This window comes from Nicotiana tomentosiformis, chromosome 10 (assembly GCF_000390325.3).
Source record: "Nicotiana tomentosiformis chromosome 10, ASM39032v3, whole genome shotgun sequence".
Classification (NCBI taxonomy): Eukaryota; Viridiplantae; Streptophyta; class Magnoliopsida; order Solanales; family Solanaceae; genus Nicotiana; species Nicotiana tomentosiformis.
This window is the reverse complement of record NC_090821.1, coordinates 20,796,240-20,801,365: the sequence shown is the minus strand read 5'-3', so window position 1 is coordinate 20,801,365 and position 5,126 is coordinate 20,796,240.

Below are 5,126 nucleotides of genomic sequence, written 5' to 3'. Positions count from 1 at the left end.
CGTCATCACGGCCTATAGGAGAAATTTGGGCTGTGACAACATGGTATCAGAGCACATGGGATCGTCTGTTAGTGTATCTAGTCGGGTTATCTCCTTTCTGAAGGCTCAACACATGGTCGAGAAGGGTTGTTTGGCTTATCTAGCCTATGTTCGGGATACTACACAGAGACTCCGGCGATTGATTCAGTACCCGTGGTTCGGGAGTTCTCCGATGTGCTTCCTTCTGATCTTCCAGGCATGCCACCAGATCGTGATATCAATTTCTGTATTGATTTGGATCCATGTACCCAAACTATATTTGTCCCACCGTAACGCATGGATCCGAAAGAATTAAAGGACTTGAAGGAACATCTAGAGGAGTTGCTAGCAAAGAGGTTCGTCAAACCAAGTGTATCGCCTTGCGGTGCACCGGTGTTATTTGTGAAGAAGAAAGATGAGACTATGCGGATGTGTATTGATTATCGCCAGTTGAACAAAGTTACCATTAAGAACAAGTACCTGTTGCCGTGTATTGATGATTTATTTGACCAGTTGCAGGGTGCTAGGGTATTCTCTAAGATCGACTTGAGACCAGGGTACCATTAGTTGAAGATTCGAGATACGGATGTTCCGAAGATGGCTTTTCGGACTAGATATGGCCATTATGAGTTTCTAGTGATATCCTTCGGTTTGACTAATGCCCCAACGACGTTTATGGATTTGATGAATTGGGTGTTTAGGCCATATATATATATTCGTTTGTCATTGTCTTCATTGATGACATTTTGATCTATTCGCGTAGCATGGAGGAGCACGAGCATTATTTAAGAGTGATGTTTCAGACCTTGCGGGAACAGAAGTTATATGCTAAGTTCTCCAAGGTGAGTTTTGGTTGGATTCTGTAGCATTATTAGGGCATGTCATATCAGGCAAGAGTATTAAGGTAGATCCCAAGAAGGTCGAGGCAGTTTAGAGTTGGCCTCATCCTACCACAGTAACCGAGATAAGGAGCTTCTTGGGGTTAGCAGGTTATTATCGTCGGTTCGTGAAGGGCTTCTAATTTATTGCAGCACCTCTGACTAGATTGACCCAGAAGGGTGCTCCGTTCCGATGGTTTGATGATTGCGAGTTGAGCTTTCAGAAGCTCAAGACCGCATTGACTTCAGCACCGATATTAGTGTTGCCTTTCGGTTCATGGATGTATACTATGTATTGCGATGCTTCACGCATTAGTTTGGGTTGTGTATTGATGTAGGAGGGGCGAGTTATTGCATATGCTTCACGTTAGCTGAAGCCCCACAAGAAGAATTACCCCGTACATGATTTGGAGTTGGTCGTAATTGTTCATGCTCCCAAGATCTGGAGGAATTATCTTTATTAGCCCAGATTTACATTTAGGAGATTGTTCGATTGCACGGTGTGCCTGTCTCCATTATATCAGATAGAGGCCCTTAGTTTACTTCGTATTTCTAGGGGGCAGCACAGAGTGAGTTAGGGACCCGGGTAGAGCTCAGCACAACCTTTCATCTGCAGACCGACGAACAGTCGAAGCCGACAATTCAGATCTTGGAGGATATGCTCAAAGCATGTGTGATTGACTTTGGAGGGCAGTGGGATCGATTCTTGCCTTTGGTCGAGTGTGCGTACAATAATATTTATCAGTCCAGCATCGAGATGGCTCCATTTGAGGCTTTATATGATCGGTGATGTCATTAGCCCATCGGATGGTTTGAGCCCTGCGAGGCTAAGTTATATGGTTCTGATTTAGTGAAGGATGCCTTGGAAAAGGTAAAGTTGATTCAGGAGCGACTTCGCACAGCACAGTCCAAACAGAAGAGTTACACAGATCAGAAAGCACGTGACTTATCATTTATGGTGGGCGAGAAGGTTCTCTTGAAAGTCCCGCCGTTGAAGGGAATCATGAGGTTCTATAAGAAGGACAAGTTGATCCCAAGGTTTATAGGTCCATTTGAGGTGTTGAACGGGTTGGGGAGGTTGCTTATGAGCTTGCTTTTCCTCCCAGCCTATTGGGAGTTCATCCAGTTTTCCACGTGTCCATGCTCCAGAAATATCATGCCGACAGGTCGCATGTGTTAGAATTCAACATGGTTCAGTTAGATGAGAACCTGGGCTACGAGGAGGAGCCAGTTGCCATTGTTGACAGGCAGGTTCTCCAGTTGAGGTCCAAAAAGATTTCTGCGATAAAGGTTCAGTGGAGGGATCAACCAGTCAAGGAGGCGACTTAGGAGACCGAGGAGGACATGCGGAGAAGATATCCACACTTATTCGGCACGCCAGGTACGATTCTAGACACATTCGAGGACGAACTTTGTTTAAGAAATGGAGAATATAACGATCCGACCGGTTGTTTTGCTTTCTAGATCCCCATTCCCCTAAATAAGACTCCCCATATGTGCTTTTACTGTTTTATGACTTGCGGGGATGGTTAGTTCGAGATTTGGAAGGGTTCGAGTTAAAATCGGAACACTTAGTTCCTTAATATTGGCTTTAAATGGGTAAGTTTGACTTTGGTCAATATTTCTAATAAATGACCTCAGAATCAGGATTCGATAATCCCAATAGGTCTGTATGGTAATTTTTGACTTGAGCGTATGTTCGGATCGGGTTTTGGGTGACCCGGGAGCACTTCGGTGCCTAAGGTTGAAAGTTGGATAATTGAAAGTTTAAAAGTTCTTTAAATTTGGTTTGGAGCAGGTTTTGGTGTTATCGAGATCCGTTTGAGATTTCGAGCCCTGGAATAGTTCCATATGGTGATTTAAGACTTGCACATAAAATTTGGTGTCATTCCGAGTAGTTTAAGTATGATTCGGCGCGCTCGGAATAAGTAGGAAGAATTTGAAGTTCATAAGTTAATTCTATTGGTTTTGGATTGCGATTCTTAGATTTAATGTGGTTTTCCGCGTTACGAGGGTGTGAGCGAGCCCGTTTTATGTTTACAAACTTGTTGGTATGTTTGGACGAGGCCTCGGTGGCCTCAAGTGCTACTCGGATGTTGCACGGATCGAGTTAGATCTCAAAAGGGGCTGCTAGTGCACCAGTTCTGGTGTGCCCGCACCTGCGAGCTTTTGGCCACATGTGCAAGCCCGCAGGTGTGAGCTCTTGGCCGCAAAAGCAGCTTTGAGCATTTGGCTAGTAGTCCGCAGAAGCAGAGAAGCATGCGCAGAAGAGGTCTCGCCTTTGCGGTAAGACGTCCGCAGGAGCGAGAAAGCAGCAGATGCGCTCCACCCTCCACAGAAGCGAGATCCTGTCCGCAGAAGCGGAGTCGGCTAGCCTGGGCTAGTACCGCACCTGCGATAATGTTTCTGCATGTGCAAGCGCCATAGATGCGGAAATGCTAGAGGTAGTGAGATCCTTTTAATACGGGATTTAGACCATTTTAGGTTCATTTATTGCATTCCTTGGGCGATTTTGGAGCTCTTAGAGAGAGGATTTCACCTAGCTATTGGAGGAAAGTAATTTTTATCCAATGTAAGTTAAATACATAGATTATGGGTAGATTTTAACATGTAAAAGTGTGAAAATATTGGGTTTAGTTGAAAAAACTAGGTTTTGATTTTAAAAAAAAGGATTTAACCAGAAAAATAGTTATGGAATTGGGTCAAAATTATATATTTGAGTTCGTGAGGTTATGGGTAACAATTTTCTTCGAATATTTCCAGAATCCGGGCATGTGGGTTCGGGAATGAATTTTAGGAATCTTCCAATTGGGGTTGGGTAATCACTCTAATAGTTAGATTATGAACTTTTGAACATTTATTGATTAATTTACACAACATTTGACTAGTTTTAGATTGTTCGACACCGAGTTGAGGCTTTAGATTGAATTTGAGGCCGGAAAGCGAGCTTTGAGACAAGGTAAGTCTCTTGCCTAACCTTGTAAGAGAGACTTTATCCCATAGGTGATTTAAATTATTATTTGCTTCTAATTGTGGGGGGCTACATATGCACGAGGTGACGAGAGTCCGTGTGTAGCTACTAATTATGCTTCTGCCCGGGTAGTGTAGGACCCAAATCATGAAATATTTGTAATGTTTGCACCCTACTTGTTAATTAAAGTGCCTAAATTATATTGGAACTTGATAGAGGAATTGTAAAAGACCAAATTTCACTGAATTGAGCTTAGGTGGATTACTTTCCCGTTAATAGAAATTGTGCTTCTTCGTGTACTAGCCTTGCAATAGCTTTTAAATCGGATGTTCATAAAGTATCCTCTCTTCTTGTGGAGCGGGATGAACGCCTCGGCAGTAGAATAAATACATATATGGTTCGTTCCGCTCGACCCTCAGCAGTGTATACATTATTCTGGATCGGGTCGTACGACCTCGGCATAAATCGGAAGAATACACGGAACCTAATTACACTTGATATTATTTTATAGCTTGAGAGGTTGTAATTATTAATGACAAAATTTGACCCGGAATTTACGATTAGTGAAAGAATTATGTATTTACTGCTTGTTATTGAGTTATTATTATTGTTTATATAACCCATGCTTATGTAGAATTTCTGCATTTTTTTGTTAGCCCATAGTAAGTGTCGAAGTCGACCCCTCGTCACTACTTCTTCGAGGTTAGACTAGATACTTACTGCGTACATAAGCATAAATTGTGCGTAAGAATACTCACGCTAAACTTTTGCACTAATCGTGTAGGATTTGCGCCAGGTGCATCTGGCGGTCATATCGGCACGCACCCCCATTATCCCGAGGCCTAGTGGTGAGCTGCTTCCTGAGTCGTTCTGCAGCACCTAGAGTCTCTCTTTTGTATCTATTTTTCTGCCTGCTTTATTTTAGACAGTTGTTAGAGTTTTGTATATTCTACTAGTTGCTCATACACTTGTGACACCAGGTCTTGGCACACATACTAGTAGACTTTATGATTTTGGAGTATTTATGTCACTATATTTGCCCACTCAGTTTGCCTTCGTTTTATTTTATTAAATTTTCTACCCCTTAATCTCTTAATAAATGGAATTTAATTTACTTGGGAACTTATGAAAAGAGTAATCACATGGCCAGTTCACCGTTGGCTTGCCTAGTGGCAACGTTGGGCGCCATCACGGCCTATAGGAGAAATTTGGGTCGTGACATTTATTGTTTGTACTGGTGTATGAGTAATATTTTTATT